The sequence below is a fragment of the Ambystoma mexicanum genome, chromosome 1q, assembly GCF_040938575.1.
Source record: "Ambystoma mexicanum isolate Mex_15411 chromosome 1q, UKY_AmexF1_1, whole genome shotgun sequence".
In the NCBI taxonomy this organism is placed as follows: domain Eukaryota; kingdom Metazoa; phylum Chordata; class Amphibia; order Caudata; family Ambystomatidae; genus Ambystoma; species Ambystoma mexicanum.
In genome coordinates this window covers 214,942,821-214,958,252 of record NC_090922.1, presented here as the reverse complement: position 1 = coordinate 214,958,252, position 15,432 = coordinate 214,942,821, and the positions used below count along the sequence as shown (strand labels likewise).

At 45.0% G+C, this 15,432-nt stretch overlaps 1 protein-coding gene across 1 annotated transcript in view; it reads right to left on the bottom strand.

Annotated features, from left to right (window-relative positions):
* Positions 1-15,432, bottom strand: part of LOC138526746 (cytoplasmic phosphatidylinositol transfer protein 1-like) — a 511,789-nt gene that overhangs the window by 41,485 nt on the left and 454,872 nt on the right. The gene's annotated exons all lie outside the window — the stretch shown is intronic.

Sequence of the window (15,432 nt, the reverse complement as noted above, 5' to 3'; positions counted from 1 at the left end):
TCATTACAAGTCAAGCGGTACGGTAAAAAAGTGACGGTATTCGAGGATACCGGCAATTTACTGAACCGCCCGACTACGGGTTTATCGGTGAGGCACCTGGGTTACCTCTGGAGGTTACCCAGAGCGCCCTACCGGCAAAAAAGCCCTCATTACCGGCACCGGCTTTGCCAGTATCAGTAATGGCAGCAAATCCCCTCATCGAGTCCTATGAGACTCCACGAATTGTGATGAACGCTGTTCCTCAGGCACTCGTAATGCGGCGGCAATTTCACCAGAACAAGTGCTCATAAATGGTAATAGCCTTTGTCGGTATCGTGGCAGGTTTACCACTATAATGAGGCCCATTGTCCCTGAGGATAGACTTCTAGTCCGAAATGCATTGGACTTAAATGCACACTTTCTTCCGTGATCTAGAAATGGAACTCTTTTCATTATGAATTAGTTTTTCAGAATCTTTTCACACAATACAGAGATATTGACCGTGATCTGTTTTGGGAAATAATGTGTAACGTATTCTACTCAGAACCACATGTATTTACATGAGAGGCCCTTCCAAGTCCCTGACCAAACAGTCAGGACCCAGTTCACAGATTCGTTACCTAGCCCTTTCTTGCCATAGCAATCACTTGCAATTCTGCTAATTTCTCTAGCAGAGGTGTCTGCCCCCTGCAGCTCCCCAGAGGTTTTGCACTACAACTCCCATGATCCCTCACCTATGACTATGTTAGTTAAGGTGGATGGGAGGGCGTCGACACCTTTGGAGGGCCATAGGCTAGTATTACATGACAGTGGGAGATAACTTTTGGGATCAGTAAACTAGAGTGGTTATTTAGCAGAGGAGTACTCAATGACCCCCGCCCCGCCACTCAGGGATAATCTCTCTATTGCCGGCAGTGGCTGTACGTGAACGACATATGTTTCATTCAGTCAACATCTCCACAGAAGTGTGGGGGAGCCCCATTCGGGCCATTGGCACCTGTTTTAGAAATGTCCCTGGATCTCTTTGGAGATTACAAGATGGCTCCAGCGCTCACTTCTATAGTGATGACTGCATAAGAGGACCATATATACCTGTGCGCGCTTGCATCAGAGGGAGAGTAGTGACCAAGCTCAGTCACCAATGATCTGTAAGGTTACTCGAAAAGCAGCCATGCCACAGAACATGTCTGGCCACTATTTCAGGTACGTCCCCCAATTTAGGAGTATGTGATGGGCTCCCAACTGCTATCTGGCTCTCCTGCTAGATCAGGGGTAGCCAAACTGTCTCCCTGCAGATGTTTTGGCCTACAACTCCCTTGATTCCTCGCCTGTTACTATGCTAGCTGGGCTGGTTGAAGCTGTAGTCCAAAATACATGGAGGGGACAGGTTCTCCGCCCCTGTGATAGATCTTTAGCTCACTGCTTAAGGATTTCTCTATGGTACCTTCACGCTCAGTTTTCAATTTTTGGAATTATCCCTCGGACCCCCCTCTGGTTAGCAGGCGCTAGCTCTGTGCCTTATGCACCTTGAGTTGTTTATGTATTACTTGGCCTTTCTTAGAGAACTTTTGGATCTCTGGCTTTGGGGATCTGAACTTCTGGGATCGGAACTTCTGGGACTCATTCGTTTTTTGGATCCTTTTAATTTCCGAGGCCTTGTAACATGACACCTTTGAGCCCCAGTGGCCTTGCTTTCATGGAGACATGCTTTGCCAATCCTTAGGATGCTTTTAGCATGCACGTGTCGTTTGCAATTTTCATTTTGGGTAGAGTGCCCACCTAGCTTTGGGAAGCTGCAGAGAGCTGTACAGCAGCGGGGGTTACAGGCATTAATGGGATGGTTACAGGCGGAACATCTACCTGTTGGCAGCCAGGATCCCATCCAGACTTTCCTGCCTTATGTGCTTTTTAGCTGAAGGCTGGCGGCTGTTCATTTGCCCCCCAGACCCCACCTTTGGAGGACACCCAGCTCCCACCAGTCCTACCAGTGGAGGGGATTATGGCTTGGAAAGGTTGTGCTCTATGCTTGTGCAGTGAAATCCTGACAATGTTTAGGAAGCTTGCAAAGCCTAAATTACAACATCTCCTCCAGTTCCAGAAGAATGTACACTCTCTACTGCCAAGCTGACCTCGGGAGGATAGCTCAGGGGCAACGTGCTCGCCTTTGAAGCAAGACGACACCGAGCAATGCGCTTAGAAACCTCTGGGAATTAAGCGGGTTATAAATAACCAATTACAATTACCTGCAACTAGTGGCTCACCGCTAGCGCAATATTTTGGTAACTCCTTACGCAGGGATGTTATGGTAATCGCAAGCGGTTACCAAGTGCTCAGTCTGCTGTTACACTGCCTCTTGGCCCGGGCAGTCACCTCAGTTGGCGGTATCTTACCTGCTAGTTGTGGGTTTCCCCAACATTGGTAACCTCCTAGCGGCGCTGGGTTATGCAACCTGGCCCAGGACTTGTGCATGTGTGAAGCACTCGTGATGTGCTCTGAAGTTGGGAGTTTCCCCAGGGAGGACACACCAGAGACATGTGAACATTGTTTTAGTCTATTGTGGGCTTTTGGAAGGGGTGTTTTTGCTTCATTATATAATATATACATCCCCACGTGTTATGTAGCGATTCATGCAATTATGCTGTATTCTGCCGGCTGCTAAACCCCTTAACAATGGCTGACATTATGACATGTCTCTGTGGCAGGAAGTGCCGAAGATCAGACAGCAGTTCAGGTCTTGTGGCTGAACTGCTGCACCGGGATTCAGGCGCCCGTTGATTAGTTTGAGTGTGTGCTCTGTGCAAACTCGAACCAATAAAACGTTTACAAAATAAAGACAGTAAAAAATAAATTAGCCTCTCAGCTTAAAGCAATCACAGTGGGGGGACGATGGAACGCGATCAGCAAGAGCAGTGCCCCATCTGTTTCAATGTGATGGATCTGAGGTTCCCCAAGACTTCACAGTTGGGGCTGAAAACCTCTGGTTCCCCAGCAAATGCTCCCTTCAGATGCAAGACTGAGTCCAAGCTCCAATCCACCTGACCACAATGTGTGATCCTGTGCAAATCACTTTCTAGGGTTTTGATGTGGTGTCTGTGAGAGAGGGTGCTCACAGTTACAGAGGTTCAATTTAATATCTAATCTAACCAATCAGCAATCGCCGGTTGCTATCCACTTTGCCCATTGGATGACATTATGCATTACTACTAGTGTGGTGGTGCTGTAAAAAAAAGCTGATAAAACCATTACATATAGATGGAGGTAACACCTCTACCTTCAAAAACAGAAGAATGTATGGAGGGGGGAATTAGCACCCAGTGGTAAACCCCTAAAAATCCTCATTAGTACTTGCGACTCCAAAATTGGGGACTAAATTCATCATCTGGGCCTCATTACGAGGTTGGAGGTAGTCATGGCGCTATTAGCGCCATGACTACCTCCAATACCGGTACCGTGCCCGGTCCCATTCAATGGTGACTTACCGGTCTATTCCGACCTTTGCAGGATCGGTAAGTCCCCATTGAAAAAGCCATTCCCCATTCCCATTTCAGCCCCCATAGGGCTCAATGGGAAGGTGCTAATAACGGTACCGCAAATTGCGGTACCGTTATTAGCTCTGGAGTCCCTTAACGGGTCCCTTCCATAACGTCTGGTAAAACCAGGCATTAAGGAAGGGACCCGCTAAGGGACCTCGCAGTAGGGCGGTAAGGGATTATCGGCACCGGTGCCCTTACCGGTGCCGGTAATCCCTTACCGCCCACCTCGTAATGAGGCCCTGTCTCTCGTTATCTGGCAGCATATCTGCTAGACTAAGAAGCAGCAACTGTATCCGAGCCTGGCACTCCGCATCGTCTTGCTTCCAAGACAAGTGCGTTGCCTCTGAGCTATCCTCCCGAGCAATTCTTCTGGAATTACCGCCAAACTCGTAATGTCACCCGACTCCGCTTTGCTTTCCTCCTCCATCGCGGAAGACAACATGGATTTCAATGGAAGACGCTTCTCAATAGCACCTGCTCAACAATAGCGGGATTTCATTGGACTCCGTTAGGAAATGCCTCCTGCAAAGCCTGTTTTGCAGGCAACGTTTCATTTCTTTCGAAGTGGAGAGCAAACGTGAACAGTAAAGATGAGTTAATTTTGTTTTACTCTCCACTTTAACACTCCACTTTGAAAGGGACCAAAAGTGACTGCAGGGCACCCAACAGCATGTAAGTGCGATCGTTGGCGGTCTGCTGTGTGCAGTTTCCATTTTGTATAAAATGACTCCCATCGTGTGGTACTGGCCAATCTGCTTCAACACACTCTACCACAGTTCCCTTTTCTTGATAAATACATCTGACAGCAGCTCCACCAGAGATTGGGTGAACCCCCAGGTTAACCCCATCAGCCAAAGGTTTTCATCATGCACACACTTTTGCCCTTCATCAGTGTAAGGGGCCGAATGGTGCTTGAATTTGTAACTATAAAGACACCACAATTCCGCTTCAGGGCTTTTGTGTCCCCGATACGGAAACAGAGTGAAATTAAGGAAGAAGGGACACTCCACTGGTCCCTTCATAATACACCACAACTTCACAGTCCACGAAGATGTCCAGGGTCTTGGAGAGGGGAGCCATAAGTATGAATGCTGTAAGATCCTGGACCCCCCCAAAACCTCCCCCAAAACTTTAACATTCTTTATCATGCACAAGCCCAGGGGTCAATTATTTGGTATAATGTGCCGATTAGGGGTCAATTATTTGGTATAATGCGCTGACCAGCCCTCTGTCATTCTAACAGCTCTTTCTAGTTCTTTATACCATTCAATATCAGAGTTTAGGAGATTTCTAATCACTCTGGATATGTGTAGATAACCGGATTCTGCCACGGGGAGATGCAATGATGACATATCCCGGGCCGGGCTGCTGAAGTTTGGTCAACTGAGGACACCAAGTTTAGAACCCAGATCTTAATGTTCATTTTGACAACGTAATCACTGGGCTCCTCCTACTTCATTTTGAATCGCGGACTCCTTCTGCCTCTTCTCATACCTCGCTCCTCCTCACCCACCCCCTGCCACCACCAAAATCATAGAGATGTTGTGTCCTTTGCTCCTATTATATTTAAACATTTCATGCTACAAAAACCCCCGAATCGGACTAAACATGCTCTCAAGTGTACACGCGTACGTTAGGACCACATTCGGCTCAATGGGAGGAATGGCTAACATTTCTGCCCATCTGGTCTTGGCCCTGCAGCTCTCCCATGCGGCGCCTGTTCCTTGCACTGATCCTCCTGTGCCCATTCTGCTACAAAATCTCTGGTCCACACTCAACTTCCCTCCATACTTGGCCCACAACTTCTCTTCTAAATGGTCAGGGCAAGGCCTTCAATACAACCTTGCTGCCGGCCGTACCATCCATAATAGCCATACCCTTCTAATTGTGGCTATGCTATGCCTCTTCTTTGGTCCAACCACAAATGCGGAATGGTCTAATTTCATGGATGCCCGCCAACACCTCCCGAACCTTGTCCTCTCTTCAGTTTTAGTAACACATTTTCAACCCTATACCCGCGGGCCTAAAGGTTCTTCACTTAGGCCTAAGTCCTTTTATACACCCAGTAGATTGCGGTTATTGGAACGCAGAGTTCTACAAATTCGAAAGACAGATACGGCTTTAAGATAAGTAGGCCGGGCTGATGACAGCGTGAAAAGATGGAGTGAGACTCTCGTATTGCTACTGGCTTGTGACACATGGTCTTGCCTCTGCAGCCCTGTCACCGCCCGTACTGCACTGTTCTACAGTACCTTGAGTCTATTCATATCACCTTTGGAGATGCTATACAAAAGACTACCACAGTAGTCAAGCTTTGTACCAGCTGTGGCCTTGGCAATCATGGCACAGTTCTGCCTGGTGATAAATGGTCAAATTTGGGTCAGTAGCTTAATCTAGTAAACTGTTGAGCAGATGAGATGGTTAACTTGAGATCTTATCCACGTGCTTATTAAAAAAAGACACCTCAGGTATTGACTTTAGACTGAGTGTTCAATTTGCATCCTGCAATCTCAAAAATGTGGTACTCTGGGCCCAGCTTCTTTAACTTATCTGATGTGCATCATTTAATGCTAGGCCACTAGACATCATCCAATGCTGGATCCAAGAACAGGTAGAGTCAAGTCATTTTTGATTTACACCAGACAGAGGGATTAGACTCTGCACATCATCAGTGTAGTTGGTGTAACTAATCCCTCTGTCATCTAGCAGTTGACACAGAGGCAAGCTGTCCACATTATAAAGTGTAAGCGATAGGCATGACCCATGAGGGACACTGCACTGGAATTTGACCGAATCCGCTGCCGCTTCCCTGCTGAAGACTCTTGCTGATATGTCCCAGAGAAAGGAAATTACTAAGGTTGAGGCAGATGGAAAAAAAACCTGCTACCTGCGATAGTCTATCAACGAGAAGAGCATGATCAGTGAGGCCAAACGCTGCAGAAAGATCTAATAACATCAGTAGAACTGTTTGCTCCTTGTCCATATAGATCTAATAAAGCTGTTTCGGTGCCATGTGCTGCTCGAAAACCCAGATGGCCTTTTACCCAACACCTTATTAGTAATGAGGTAATCCTAGACCTGCAAATAGGCGGCCCTATCCAGGATCTTAAGGTGGAAGGGCACATTGGTGATTGGGCTATAGTCGGTAGGCACAGAAGGGGCAAGCTTAGGTTTTTCAGCAATGGTAATATCCAAAGACTGCTTGATACAATCAGAAACATGACACGGCGCAAATGAGTGGTTCACAAATTGTGGTATGAATGCTATTAACAATGGCAAGCAGTCCTTCACGACTATCGCTGGGCAAAGATCTCCATTGCAACTACTCGGCTTAAGCGGTGTATTGATGTCCAGCATTTGAGCCTGGTTTAAATGCCTGGTTTAAATGCAAAAGGTGTCTGAGTCTCCCTCACAAGCGATAATCCAACTGTCTACAGTGTTGCCATAAACGCGCACAATATATCATCACGGGTCAATTTCTTTTTGGCATCAATGCTCACCCTGATGCCACGCAATTTCCAAAACATGGCCTCCTGAAACGAAGTGCACCACGTACTGTCCTTGGCAATTCTATTTGACTCACTATGGCAAGGATTTTCAAGTTCTCTCAGAACTCTAAAATGCTCCAGATTATTGGAACCCGCATTCAAAATGCAAGCATTAGGATCCGATTTTCTAGCATCAAAAATTCCCACTTTATAATTTTTTGGCTTTAGCTTCATCTGATCTGGATTCAAGCCATTTACTAAAACATTTCCTTTTAGTGATCTTTAATTCATGAATTGCAGAAGAGTACCAATTGTTCTGCTTGTTTAGGTGGCAATGCACTACATTCAAGGGGGGAAGATGATTGGCGGCTTCAGGGAGAGTCATCTGATGAACACGGGCAATATCATCTACAGACTCGAGATGCAGCAGCTTCTGATCAAGAGAAGAGATGAACTGACCCCTGGCTTCTGGCGAGAGTTTGCGTGTATTTCTAGATGCCATAGTGGCCCTTACTGGATTAACCCTCTTAGTCCGTCATGGTATTACACGGATGACGGAAATAAGGTTATGATCCGACCAAGGACAAGGTTGCACCTCAAGCTCACTGATGTGGGTGTTCAAAGTGAGAAGCCAATCCAAGATGTTACCCTTGGCATTACTAGGCTCAGGTACCTGCTGAGAAAAACCAAGATCTCTGAAGGCACAAGCCACCCATAATGCAACTTGATCAGAACTCTCAGATATCGGAGGTAAAATAGTGTCTTAAGCGTGCATTTTTTTAATCTTGTTTCTAGAGTGGTCAACATCTGACAATATCTCATTCCTAGCTTGTGCTCTTTTGCCGGATATATTTGACAGCTTTAAACTGGAGGTGGGTGAAGGGGTTTGGGGGGTGTGAATAGGTAGATTTGAGCCAAAGCTGAGTGATGGGTTCTGGCTTGGCTGTAAGAGGCAAATGCGAGCTGAGTCAGCAAAACATGCATACCTTGTGTCGTCCTCCCCGCTTCACACCCAAACCTGTCATCCTGCCTCCTCAACCCATGCAACAAACATCCAATGCCTGGCATTTGCCTCCCTGCTCCACACAACACAAACACATACCTGATGTCCTGCCTTCCTGCGCCTATAACTGGAAACCTATACCTGGCAGCCCAATTTTGAAAGATACAGCACTGCACAATTAAATTGTTCAGGATCATACACTTTCTGTAAAATGGGATTTGATCCCAGTCTGCCATTTAGACACTTGATCACATATCTTCACATCTGTATCTGATTTTAATGTGTGTCAATATGCAGTTTTACGTAACTGACAGAAAAATGCTCTGATTCATAGAGATGACTTAAAAGTTCAAAAATCACAATATAAACCAACCAGATATATATATATATATATATATATATATATATATATATATATATATATATATATATATATATAGTCCTATGTTAAACAAAAGGGTAACTAAAGATTTATTTTCACCATTCTGAATGGTACTCTACAAGTTCACGAACGCAAAGCAATGTCAGGCTAAACAATCTCCTGTGTTTTGCATCTGTATTTTCAGGACTTAGACACAAAACAAAACTGCATGAAAAGGTCAGCTACTTGTAGTCATTGTTTTAATCAGACTTGGATCTGGTCATTGTGCACAGATTCAAATGGGCTTAAACCCATAAGAGAACTATCCCCAGTAATTCTGCAGATACAAGTGGGAGCAACATGCAGCACCCACATGTTCTGGATGTTTGAGCGACCGAGGACAAAATCTAAAGCGCTACGTGGCAGTCGGGAAGCCTCTTGTATAGGAAAGCATCACCCTTACACAAGACCAGTCAGACCTACAACGGCCTCTTTCACAAGCTGAGAAGTATGTGGAGATCCCATTGCCACTGCACATAGCCGGGGACGAGAGTTCAGAGTAAAAGAAATTCTCCTGACAGGCTCCTTATACTGCAAAGGAAAATGCTGCAGCCAAGCCCTGTTGCCCATCAATCTGCGAAGTACATAATCTATTTCACTTTACCATTAGAAGAGAGACATAGCTCATAAGTGACACAGGAATGAGTAAGTAAAGGGGTACTTCAGCCTTTCTTGTGAACTGTATTATGTTTGAAGAAAATACTGTAGTTTAACACTATATATAAGTGCCTTTTTTTGTATAATGCATATTTAACAGAATCACTTCTAAGTGATGCCAATTCTGGCAGCCAAAGGAAATATGACCCATTGATGTTGACTGATTTGGCAAAGCTTGCATAGATTGGTTAAGTGTGGAAGCAGGGTTTTCTGGTTGCGCAGTATGAAAGGTTACAGGTTTCAGGGCACACATGCAGTTGTTTTAATTGTCACTCAGTGGCAGTGTCACTTTCATTTACTTTTTGAATCTAATGGAATACGAGGTGATGCTGGGCTTGGCTCCAGCTGGGCTCTTCTTCCAAAAATGCACTAGAGCTGAGCCAGAGCTGGGCGTTTAGATCTACCCGAGCTCGAGCTGGCTCTGGCTCCCCTCCTATACTTTGAAAGAGTGCTCAGTGAATATCTCTTTGAAAGATTATCACTGAATACATATTTGAGGAAAGAGCATAACAATGAACTTTATAATAATTACTTATAATCTAGATGGTAGACAAATGACTTCCTTTCAAGAGTTCCTTTTAGATATAGTGCATTTTACAGAATTCTGCATAAAAGCAAATGCATTTTGTAATTCTACTCCGAACACAGATAAAGACGGTGTATGATGCTTTTGCAATATCCATTTGAACTACCGTTCTACCTAGTGACCTATATAACTTATAATATATAACAAACATTACTTACACAGTACTAATAGTCTTTCTGGTGCTTGGAGCTATATAGAATCATAAACTATGCATATTGTTCCATCTAGTGGTTAGTCCAGAGTATTGCATGTTGTTTTCTCAAAATAAAATATCGATGTTGACAGTGGCGTTCGTATTATACAATCATTATACTGGGTGTGCAGGTACCCACAAGGCCCCTCAGTGAATACACCCTCAGTTTGTTTTTGCCAGTGGATGATTGTAGGAGCAATAGACAGACAACCTATTCGAAAATCAATGACACGCTGACCAGGTATTATCTGGTCCTCTTACCCTGCCACAATGCCCATTATCCTGGCCAAGACCCACCCTTCCCCTCAGGCCTCAGCCCAATCTTCCAAATCTATCAGTAGATCCAGGCATCCCCTCTCCAACCTGTATGTCGATGGGAATATACGGTTTTAAACGATGAACGCCAAAGCCCAACATTTACTTAGCAGTTCTGCTGGCATTAGCAGATTATCCCCTAACTCTTGCTTTTTTTAGCTCCGTGCCCCCTAACTTCCTATAGGCCTCATGTTGCATTTTGAATCCTCACACAGCAAAAAACATATGCAGATGTGTCCTATCGTCCACCACGTGTACTGCGCCCAACCTCTTTCTCTTCATCCCTAAATTTAAATATTGTAGATTGGGTGACCGTTCATTCTCTGTGCAGTCATCCAGGCTTCGGAACTCTTTACCGGCTGCCTTCCGCCTCATTGTAAAGGTTCCATGTAATAATGTCCCTGTAAAAATGTCCCCTGACAAAAAAGTCACTGTTTTGTGCGGAGACCTTATTACATTGAACATGTGGGTACACCCGGCAACCACCGTCTTTTAGTTTTTTTAAAAAAATGGGAGCAGGTGACATCCTCGCAACCCATCCCCATACATAATGTCACCATGTATAATGTCGTCAATGGCTTTTCCCGGCGACATTATGTATGGGGGCATTATTACCTGATATCACTGTAAACCACCTGGAATTCAGGCGCTGCTTAAAGACTTTCTTGTTCCTGCATTCATTTGGTACCTAAAATGGCTTTATGATTTGGCAAGTTCAGATCTTGTTTAGCACCTAGTTGCCTTTTCAAGGTGATTGTCAGCGCCCCATAAGTTCTAACACTATGGTGCATAAACCATAGACATAGCTTTTATCGGTAGACCATCTCTAAAATTAATTGACAGCCCTAGGATTGCCTCTTACTGGTGTAATGTGGTCATTATGAGTTCAAAGTATACTATGTTTGAGAGTACAGTTAACCAAAATCGAGTTCCGTATCACAATGTGCTAAAGAATGGTCACTCCGTGCTACAAGGCCACTGTATTGGCATTTTAGCACTTTACAAATACCAAATAACATAACCCAACCTAACATATAAAAATAGCTACTATCGAAGGGTCACAACTATCGAAGGTCACCAAAACCTTTCTAACCCCCTGAGCAGACCCACAGCGAGTTCTTTTAACTCACTTACAGAAGGAACACATGTTTAAAGGCCCATGTGTGTCAGCATTACCATTCTCTGTTAAAGAAGCCAATTAAGCCAAATCTATTTTCTTATCAATTGTACGTTGTTTTGTGATGAAAAGGGTTTGTGTGTGTTTGACTGAATTTTTGTTTTTGATCATGGCAAACTGTCTGCAATGTATCTGTTTGGGGCCCAATTTAAACACATATGCATTTTCTTTTTTCTCCCCGCCTCCAATTTTAAGGAGGCGGGGAAGACCCCTGCATCCCCAAAATTGCAAAAAAAACACATGAGGAGGGGGGGACACGCCCACATTCCCTGTTCTCCAGGGTTGGTTTTTTGCAATATATGCAACCAAATTGCCCCAAAGGCAAAATCACCCATGCAAAATTCGAACAAATTGGTCATTAGGTCAATTGTTTTAGGTCAAATAGGCCAATACCATCAAAAGAGCATTGTTCAATATGAATAAATAAATAAGGGTTCTTGACAGAACACTCAATCTCTTGTGGGAAGGCAATTATATAGTGTAGACTTTGGATGCAGTTGCACTTTATACTTGACACTGGATTGCTGCTGTGGGATCTTTTTTAAGCAACCATTTGACATAATTTTCTGTTATATGCAATTTACGTGGGCCACTCGAGTCTGGGCATCACTACGTTTACTTTGATGGTACGTTGTCCTGCCAGACCCCGGTTAGATGTATGGGTTCAATCTTTGCCCTTTCTTGCGTTACCTTAGGCATGGATTCTGGGAACACACGCATCTCGGGTCAATCAATTTGAGAAGTGGAGAGAGCACGCAGCCTTCTCGGTGGGATGCAGTGGCAATCCATGCATTGCCTGGGACAGCAGCATGAAGCTGCCAGGAGAAGGTGGGGAGAATGCTAAAGAATAAAGAAGTCAATCTCAAGTTGCATAGAGTGAGGCCAACAGAGAATACTTAGATTTAAATGACTGCAAGAAGCTTGCAGATGAGAGACCAAGCTGCAGCAGAGGGTAATGGCAGCCAAGGCATTTTACATGTTATGTTATGTTATCTTGCATTTGTACAGCGCCTCCTGCCATGGGTTATGGGGTTGAAGCGATTTGCCTGTCAGAGAGGGGCGACGGAGGAGTATGATAGGACATTCAGTGGTGGTAGGGAGGAGCAAAGTCAGGTAGGTAGTTGGGATGAGGGCGAGGGATAGATAATGTGCGCAGGAAAACATGAGAAGGTAAAGGTGGAGGAGAGCTCTAAACCTAAGAGGAGAGTATGTAGTATAAACCCTATGACCGTTGGGCCTTCGCACAAGCCCGATTGGACTGTTTATGGCTTGGTTCCCGAACAAAAAACTAGTCTCACAATGCACAACCTTTGGCTTGCCCCTGCTGCCAGTGCCCTGTGGAGGGCCTTTTGCATTTTGTGCTGTTTTGCCCAATATATGCGGATTTAAGGAGGAAAACACTTTTGCCTTTACTGAGGTCTGCTGGAATGTCTCAAGCTAGGCCTGCCCTATGTTATCTACTTTCAGCTGCCACGCTGCCTGTGGCCTGGGGCTCGGTGGACTATTTGAGAAAGGCCTGGCACCGGAGAACTAAAATTATTTCTCAAAACATGCATTGCATTTTTGTTCTATTGTATTTTATCTTGCATCTGTTGTTTATGGAAAATGTGTTTCCGAATAAACGTATTGATGATGAGTATAATATACAGAGAATTATTAAGGGCTAAACACAATCGTTCTAAAAAAACAAAGAGATTATGGACTAGAGGGCGATAATATGGGGGGGAGCTTCCAACATTGGGGATGTGTTCAGCGTGATCTCAGACGTGCCCATGGCAACATTTCATGAACAACACTTTTTGAATAAAGTAATGGTGCTAATAAGGGTGTTAAGCCTGTGCCACTTATTGGGGCATGTTGTAAACCAGCACATACAATCGGGCTGCAATGCACCAAATATTGGCAGATTTTAGAAGGTGCCGAAGCCCCTAAAGGGTCAATTCACCAGAAGCCTTGCATTACATACAGCAGATTACTGCATGCATGGGGCACATGGACATTGATTCTATTTGGGGGAGACCATGGGAAGCTCAGATTGGTCACATTCCAAACCATACGGGGCTTTCACATGTGGTAAATGTAGCTGGCATCATTGGGACCTCCGAAGACCCACATTATAACAAAACTAGATACATGACTCAAGACAAGCTTAGTTTTGCATGTGCTTATTTCTCTTGCACTTTGCAATATGTGGGTGGCAGGATTGGAAAAGTGCTCATATGAATCAGTAGCCGTGTGCAAGTAGTCAAACATAAAAATCCTCTCTACCTTTTCACTACTCACATTGCAGAAGCACCGGCTAGTGATTCGGGTGAACTATGGGTCATGGACCTGTGCAAGATTACAAAGAACCCAGAAATGCAAGCTATATAATGATGCAATTAAGCACAGTAAGACCATATGGTCTAAATACCCAGGAGGGGTGTCACCGCTCCATTGGACTATAGGTTTATTATTCTCTCATTGGGCCTGTTTGCCCTTTTGAATTTTGCTGTCTGTGCTAGAAGGCATATTTCTGGGATAACTTGAAAGACCTATTCCACTGCATCTCTTATTTGTTTATCCTATCTCCATTCATCTTCTTCATCGAATGAATTGGCAAAGGAAACAACTGAGGAGTAGCCTTCGCTTGGAACTATTCTCAAACTGCAGTTTAACCAGTGTGTGTCTGTATTTCACACATCAATTTGTGTCACCAACCGGTTTTGGTGGGGAAAAATATTGTATTGGCTTAGGGCTCACTTCATGGAAAAGTGCGGATTTCTCCCGCAATTGCTGCGTGCTGAGAATGACACTGCGCAAGCCTGCACGCAGAATTTAAAAAGCTCACACTGCGTATTCGTGAATTTTACTTCACAAAGTTACTGAATTCGCAAGTCGCGCCCGGGATGCCCCCAATATGCCCACAGGCAAAGCATAAACAGCCAGAACAGCTACCTTTGCGTGCTCCTCCGGGCACGAATACACCCACCCTTCAAACAGTGCATTGGGTCCCCCGCAAGCAGGTCTGCATCTCGGGAACCCTGTTCAGGGTCCCCCGTAACTGTTGCCGGCACCCCGACAACATGCGCATGATACTACGTAACTCGGGTTAAATTCGGAATATCTGTGTGCGAACCACGTAAACTGTTCCTGCACCCCGCTGCACTGCGTACGCATACCCCTAAGATAGATCGGAACCCCGGTTGTGTACATGCACCCCTAAATCCAACATGCAAACCCACCTCTGCATTGAAATTCCTATGCGCAAGTGTCTTTACGTCTGCCTTCGGGTGGCATAGTGAACGAGGGATTTGCAAAGTAATTTCTATGCCTAGAGGCTGTGCGGGTGGTTCCATGAATACGTGTCGTTTGGCATAATTGTGGGCGTGCAAGGGACTGCCTGCGGGCCGTCCCTCGTAACGCCCACTTTTTCACATGTTCTTCCCTACTTTCTGTGTACCACCCCCTTCCCAGCCCTCTGTGCAAGCCATGGCCACGCTCTGCATGGTGTCTAACGCAAGGCGCTTGATGGCTCCAAGAGACGTGCCGAACCTGTGCAAACTCCACGCTAGTCCTGGAAAAGTCCTGCACATTCTATTCCATGAATCGACGAATGGGATTTCACACGCAGTTTGGCGTGCACATTCCCTATTTCCCACGCAAATAATTCCATGAAGCAGGCCCTTAGACTTAATCATAAAACCTTTTTCATAAAACTATCACTGTCCCTCAAGGAAGAACTCAACTATCACTGGGAGCCCAAATAAACCCTAGGGAAAGGTGTTGTGCCACCTACCTAGCAGGGATAGTGGGAGAGAAATCCCTCCACTAATCTCAGAAACCGATTGTCTAAGCCACTTAGAAGACAACTCAAGGTATCATGCAGTTACTTAGACTACGGATAAAATAGGATTCACTGCGTGGTGTCGCGGGACATATCTATCTAGCATTATAAAGGGGGATTTATGCTTTTTATTCTACCCACCAATAAGTGTGCATTAAAATAAATAATAAAACAATGTAGTGGTCACCCTTGTGTGTTATAAGATATACGACTCTGATGACTAAGGGGAGAAGTGTATATGGAACAGCTTCCCT